Genomic DNA, 8,374 nt, shown 5'->3' on the forward strand with positions numbered 1-8,374 from the left:
TAAATCCTAAAATGGTCAAATTTAGTACCAATAGTAAGCGGCGCAGCTGATATTAGGTCAAAACATTCTGCGTTTCGCTAAAGCTCAGCGGCTGAAATGATTTGGGCACCTACTCAGAATGGACGACAGCAGGATTAAAAAAAGTACTTCCAATTATCTTATTATGGACAATTAAAAGCGTGGAAGACCAACAAGAAGATGGACAGTCGATGTTGATGCAGATTTTAATGCCTTATAAATGCTAAAAGAAGCAATGCAATGAACCGAGCACATTTTTGAAGGAAGCATTGGGTCACCTCGAGTTGTAGTTGCTATGATGATTACGAGTATGCGGCGCATCTGACTGATTGATTTTATTAAGTGATACAAACATGCTTCATATTATCGTGAATTTTTCTAAAAATTGGTTAATTTGTAGGCTTGAGTACAATAAGAACTCAACTCGAAAAAAACAATGAATTTAACATGCCTTTAATCGAGCATTAGGAAAATCCTCTTTTATATAAACTATATATATGTAATTGACGCGTACACCCTTTTTGGGTGTTTGACCGAGCTCCTCCTCCTATTTGTGGTGTGCGTCTTGGAGTTGTTCCACAAATGGAGGGACCTACAGTTTCAAGCCGACTCTGAACGGCAGATATTTTTATGAGGAGCTCTTTCTTGGCAGAAATACACTCGGAGGTTTGCCATTGCCTGCCGAGGGGTGACCGCTATTAGAAAAATGTTTTTATTAATTTTAGTTTCACCGAGATTCGAACCAACGTTCTCTCTGTGAATTCCGAATGGTAATCACGCACCAACCCACTCGGCTACGGCGGCCTCATTTAGTACTCCTTAATTATAAACTCTTTGTTGTGTATGCCAATGAACAAATAATGATTTCCCATTCAAAAATGCTTTTAATGCTTATCAGAAAAAAAAGTCTTGAGCTTGAAAGACCCTGCAATTTTTCCCATTTTTGCGGGATGTGAAACGATTTCATAAGCTGCTAAACACATTTTAAATCAGATGAATACTGCTCATTATATGAAGTCCAAGAAAAATTAGCATGTACTCTAAACATTTGCCTCACTCATGCATAAGCAGACTTGTTTATACCCTTCGTCATAGCTTTGTTTTGAAGCTGGGCAAACATCATTAATGAAAAAAGTAAGATAACTCAAATTTCATGCCAACGATTTTTAAATAAATGTATTGCGATTATAATTAGCGCACTTAACTACGCGATAAATATTGACAGCCGTTGTCATCACATAAACAAACACAAAACATATTAGATAAATAATAACTTAAATCATTAACAAACAGTAATTGACTATAATTCGAGATGGCAAGCAAATAAGAGAAAAATACGAAACCCGCAGAGCTATGAATATCTGAATATGTATGTATGTGTGCACGAGTATACACTAAATTGCACCCTCTATCTATGCTTTTCGGACGGCACAGTTGGTTGGACTGTGACATCATGTAGCGCCTAAAAGTAGGCCATAACTTGTTCTAAACGCGTTACGGCACCGCACTAAGCACAACACAAATGTTTACGCAAATTGAAGTGCATGCCTACACATTAGGGAGGTTGAAATTTCATGCCGGCAATTCATAAAAACTCTGGCTAACTTGACATTTACACGGTATAGTTTTGCAAAGACGATAGCTAAAGCAAATAGCATTTTCACTTATTCACAAATGCATTCACAACTCACTTATTGTCTCCGTCACTGTCTATGAGTTTTCGGAGGCAGTAAATTAGGCAAGTAATTTGAGGTAACTCGCCAATTAAGCGCGCAATTCGAATAAATGTATTTTAGTTTGTAGATATTTGTAAGTGTTATTCAAATATTGTTATAATCTACGCTTCAATCAAATGAAGCCCAAACAAATCGAGTTTGGAAGCGACTCAACCGGCAGTTACTTAAAAACGTATTTTTATAAGTGTCTGGACGTCTGGTCATGGAAAGTCATCCAATTATTTTGGTCATAGATTTTTCGGAAAATTGGTTTGTTTGCAGGCTTGAATATATTAAGAAGTAAACTGACAATTTTTTTTAATACAAAAATTTTGAATTTGAATTGATTCTTTATTCTGTTATTCTTTTTTCATATTTAAGGAAGAAGTTACGTGCACGAAGATTTTTGTATGGCAGAGATGAAACCCATTTTGCAGAGAAATCGAAATAATACTTTTCTGGTGGCATACAAAAATAAATAAATAATTGGCGCGAAGACTTCTGTTAGGTGCTTGGTCGTGCTTCTCCTCCTATTTGTGACGTATGCCTTGTTGTTGGTCCACAAATGGAGGGACTTCTAATTTTAAGCCGATTCCGAATGGAGAATGGTTTTTTATGAGTACCTGTTTTGTGGTAGTAATAACACACTCGGAGGTTTGCCATAGCCTGCCGAGAGGTGACCGCTATTCGTTATTTTTTACAGGGTGACTAAAAATAATTTGCAGGGTAAAAAATGTTGTATACATTTTTTAATGAAAAAAAATTGTGAAATTTTAATAGACAATGTTTTAGTAAAATTATATTCAGCCAGTTTCGAAGTGGCCATCTTTAGCACGAATACAAAAGCTCAAACCTTTAAAAAAATGTTGGCCTATAGGCCGTAGTTCCTCTACCGTTATGCGATCCCACTCTGGACGCAACGCTTGCTTCAGGGACTCCAAAGCTTTGTGGCGTTTTGCACAGGCCATTGCTTCCAAAATCGACCATATGCTGTAATCTAGCGGATTCAGATTCGATGAGTAGGGTGGCTATTCTTGGGAAGTAAAGAAAGAGGGGAAATTAGCTTTGCACCACTCTTGGGTTGTTTTGGCTCTGTGGGCTGATGCCGGGTCCTTTTGAAACGCCCACTCATCGTCACCATAGCGCTGCTGGGACCAGGGAAGATCAACTGCTTTTAATATGTCTTAACGGTAAACTTCTTTATTGATTTTGACTCCTTGGTCTATGAAAATCAGAGGAGTCTTGCCACTGGCACAAATTACCATGACAGATCGCGGATTTTGACGATGTTCAACAACGGACGAAGGTCCAGGGACTTCTGTAGACCAATTTGTGTCGTTTTGATGATTGTGAGCTTGTTCAACGGTAAACAGCTTCTCATCCGTAAAGACGATGTTTTCACAGCCCGTACCTGCGGCCCGACATTGAAGCGAGCGACATCTTTCGAGTCTTACTTTCTTGCTTTCATCCGTGAGCAGTTGGCATTTTTTTTTTAGTTTATAAGGCGAACTGATTCACGATTGATGCCTGTCTCACGAGCAATTTTCCTCATCGAGACCATAGAATTTCGTTGAACTCTTTTCTTGATGATTTTTCGGTTGTTGGAAGTGTTAACAGTTCGTTTTCTTCCTCTTTCAGGACGGTCACCTTCATTGCCATGCTCCTTAACCAGTTAACTGTGGCGCTCCCATTTAAAAGTGCGCACAGTTTTGTGTCGCCAGAATTGAGCTATGACGAGTATAGTCGTCAATCACAGAGTAAGTTGCGCTGGTAAGATATTGGATGAAAAAGATGGGTTAATTTTATAAAATTGGGGACAAATGAACTAAAAATAAAAAAATAGTAATTTACAGAACTTCTGGACAACTTTATAATATTTACGCACTTGAAATTCTTACGTTGCACTGTACTTATTTGATAGGACTGGCCGACACTTGGTAAGATATGCACTGACAGACACGAGTTAGCTTTCTAGTTTATAAATCCACTTTTTGACTTTTGCCTTTGCCCCTTTTAGGTTAACATCTAAAAAACGTTATCATCGCACATACATAAATTCATTATGCGAACTGGTGAACTTTTTCAACCAGTGCATACGAAAAGCATGACATCATCTCAAATTGTTTATATTTTCTATTTGTTTGTTTTTTTCCGGCATAGCCTCAAAATATTCTAAACATCTTGAAATTTGAGAATATGTGTAGTTTTTCTCAAAAATTGTAATTTAAATAGCCAATGGTCACTCATTTATACGCATGACGAGTGTACTCGTCAATACACAAAATTTTGCCACTTCTCCATGACGAGTATACTCGTCAATCACAGTTAACTGGTTAAATCGTTTACTTGTACGAGAAACCAATGAACGTGCGACTACTTGACATCGTTACACAAAGTATTTAAAAAGAGCTGGAACAGAAACGAATACTTTTTTTGTACTTCAGAACACACACAAAAGTCAAAAAATAAGAGCATTCGCTAAAAAAAAATTACATTCATCTAATTGCACAGAAAAGTTTGTATACAGTTATTTTTTGCTAACCTGTATTGTAACATAAAGGCGTTAAATTAACGATGCGCCCAGGGTTTCTCTAGAACCTCGATATATGCAGCAACTTTCACTCAAAATCGTTAAATAGGGCGGTGGCATGGCATGCGCTTCGTTGCACACAACAACTAAAACCATAACAGTGGTTGAAAAGTTCTTCTGCATGACAATAGGAGCTTCTGTAGGTAGGAAAATAACCATTTGCCATTTCTGCGGCTAGTATTTTGCTCTTGGTTCAAATTTTTGTTCATAGCATCTCAGTCGCTTCAGGGTGTTTAATTTTGTTTATAAGGCGTTTTGATCGGATAACTCTCTGTTATTGTGTTTGCTTTGACGTAAACTGTCTTTTGAGCATAACGTGGGATTTATACCTGTGGTCTTCATGCACAACTCGACGCATAGGACCCTCAGAAATATTAAGCTCCCTCTCAAGTGCTTTCACTATTTTTGAAGCGCGCTCGACAATGGTCGCTTGCACTTGTTGAATAAATTCTGCATATCGGACGGTGTTAGAACGCTTACCGCGTTTTTTTGCATTTTGCAACAGATTCTTAACCTATACCTCACCTATATACTCTAAATAAGTGGACAAACACGGATTATGGTCACGGCAAAATCTTGGCTGGTACTTTGGGGCTTCCCGGACTGGTGGACTATGCACTCCCGCCTATACTTGCCATTACATCGTTTACGACCCTCCTACCCTCAAGGGAAGAATGGGAACGGGACGATGTGAGACAGGGCGAGTCGTTCCATGTATACACAGATGGCTGAAAGCTCGAGGGCAGGGTGGGCGGAGGTGTACTATATATTCCAAACATCTGGGGATCTCCTTCAGTTATCGGCTCCCCGACTACTGTAGTGTCTTTCAGGCTGAACTGTTGGCAATAATAAAAGCCGCGACACTGATACAGTATGATGCGATATCCGGAAATGATATCTACATTTTCACTGATAGCCAAGCGGCGATAAAATCCCTCACAAAACAGTCGACAACCTCCAAGGTAGCCATGAAATTCTGCATATATCTTAACGAGATGGCTGAGTCATTTCACCTAAAGGTTACATGAGTTCCTGGCCATAGCTAAATTGAGGGTAACAGTAGAGCCGATGAACTAGCGATACTTGGCAATGAATTGACTGATGAGCACATAAATAATGACATAGGGATCCCTTACAAACTTGTAAGCTACTCATCCTTGCAGAAATTGTAAAGAAAGCAAACGAAAAATAGTGCAATGAAGCCAACTATAAAATCGGCCGTCAACTGTGGCCGACTCTAAATGTTAAATGCACAGAATCTCTGCTAAGCCAGAATAAACACAGTCTTCGCATATTGATCTCAGTCATAACGGGGTACTGCCTAATAGGTAGATACGCCCAAAAGATGGGTGTGCAAACACATGACTTCTGTACAAGTTGTCTAGATGAGGACGAGGAAGAGACAATCTCGCACCTACTGTGCGACTGTCCTGCTATATCCAGACCCAGGTTTACTATTCTGGGTGAACAATTTTTGAAGAGTTGAAAGATCTCAGTTCCACAGAAATCAGAGGTATTTTATACAATTTTTGAAAAGCACGCACTGGTTGTAGGAGAAATAGGGACAAGCTCCGCACGCGGCATCACAATGGGCTATGAGCCTGAGTGTGCCCCACATGACAACCGCTTCAACCTAACTTACACCTGATGATTCCAATTCACGGCAAATCTTGTGAGAGAATGAACGGGCTCACTTACGAAAAATTGAGTTTTTAAATCAGTGTGATTTGCACATATAGCTGCAATGAAAAGAGCAAAAACAAAAATAATGGTTCTCAACTAGCGTATGAACTTTGTATTTACATTAAATAGTTATTAATTATGTTATATTTATTATCAAATACTTATATTTTAATTTACTAATTTGTTCAGGCCGCGTGGGTTGGTGCGTGACTACTACTCGGAATTCACAGAGAGAACGTAGGTTCGAATCTAGGTGAAATATCAAAATTAAGAAAAACATTTTTCTAATAGCGGTCGCCCCTCGGTAGTCAATGGCAAACCTCCGAGTGCCATGAAAAAGCTCCTCATAAAAATATCTGCCATTCGGATTCGGCTTGAAACTGTAGGTCCCTCCATTTGTGTAACAACATCAAGACGCACACCACAAATAGGAGGAGGAGCTCGGTCAAACACCCAAAAAGTGTGTACGCGCCAATTATATATAAATATATATACTAGCAAACCCGGCCCCCTTCGCTGGGCACACTAAAATAGAATAGATATGGTTAAGAACAGAAAATATATGATTTTCATATTATTTATTTCTTTATTCTTTATTCAAGCGCTTTGGCATAAACAATATTTTTTGTTTTTCTATTTGTTTTTGAGTAAATATAAAATATAAATTGAAAATCAGGAAAAAAGAAGATTGTTTTTAAATTTCAAATCAACGCATATGAATAAACAATCGTCTTTTTTCCTGATCATCCATGAATTTTTCGTTTCAATTTATATGTTTTATTAAGCATTGGAGCTTTTTTAACCATTATCCATTTATATTTTCCAAAAAAAAAAAACGAAAAAAATTTTTTTTTCCACGAACACATAATTTCATTCTGATTTCACATTAAACTCTCAAATTTCGTAAAAAATTATTCACTGTTCCAAAATCCACTCCAAAAAAATTCACAAACAATTTTTACATGTTGCACTTACGTTTTTTCCTTATGGCAACCAAATCAGAAAGAAATATTGACACATTGTAACTCACACTGTCAATTTGATAGTTCAGTTCCGCCCCAAGCGTTAAAAAAGTAGTCGACATTATGGCTGGCTCAAAAGAACGCTGTACCCGTTGCCACTGCTCCGAATTACAACCAAACAATAGGTATGAAAATTACCCCGTACTAAAGCACTTATCAATAGCTTTCATTTGATACCCATATTGTACATACACAACCAAAGGTTACCCGGGTCCACGTTTTGACCTATATCTCGAGACCCTAGTCACGGAGCGGCATGAAAAATACTCTGGACTAAAGCATTCACCAACAGCTTCCATTTGATACCCATATTGTACATACACATCCGAAGGTTACCCGGGTCCACGTTTTCTACCTATATCTCGAGCCCTATTTCCAAAATAAAATATAACCCATGTTACTCGTGGATGATGTAGCTTTCGAATGGTGAAAGAATTTTTAAAATCGGTCCAGTAGTTTTTGAGCCTATTCATTACAACCAAACAAACAAAGTTTCCCTCTTTATAATATTAGTGTAGATATTTGTTTAGGCCATCAAATACTTACATTTAAAAACATTCCCCACCCTAATGCAAACAATTCAAATATTCATATTTAAATTGATTAAATAATTTATTATAAAACAACAATTATTTTTTATCAGACAAGTTGACCCACCCTAATGCAAATAATTTATTCAAATTTTGAATGAAAGTAGGAACTATTTACACATATACTACAAAATGTAAAATACACTTCCATTCACACATCGTAGTATGAGTGTAAATATGACCTCACAACAACGCCAATTGTGGAAACTGTAATTACAGGAACAACAAAGCCACGACACTATACAGCAGTCGCAACAACCATTATCCAGTCATCATGAATGGCAGTCAGTGGGAATGGCATTGAACGCATTAAAATTGGCAGACTACTACAAGCGTCTACGTTGTTAAACTCTGTCGCCCGACTGTTAACTATGCAATATTTTTCTGGCGCTACGCACAGTACTAAACAAAAGGCAATTGCCTTGGCTGCAGTGCCATCAGCACCAGATCGAAGGTGGATCATAGTGTGAAGTCGAACGAAGTGAATTTATTTTGAAATTTTATTATACTCGTGCAAGTACACACGAATATGCGCTAACGAATTGATGCTGAGCTGTTAATAGAAAATTGTTGTTGTTGCCATATATGTTTTATTATTATGTTGTATGTGTTTTCGGATTAATGTTGTTGTTGTTGTTTTTAACAAATTCAAAGGCATAATGGCGCCAACTTATTGATTCGCTAGTGGCCAGAGCCAGAATTGAGACTGTAAACAAGCAGACACAATGCGTGCGACTAAGAGTGTAGTGGTTGACT

The sequence above is a fragment of the Anastrepha ludens genome, chromosome 2 (assembly GCF_028408465.1).
Source record: "Anastrepha ludens isolate Willacy chromosome 2, idAnaLude1.1, whole genome shotgun sequence".
NCBI lineage: Eukaryota > Metazoa > Arthropoda > Insecta > Diptera > Tephritidae > Anastrepha > Anastrepha ludens.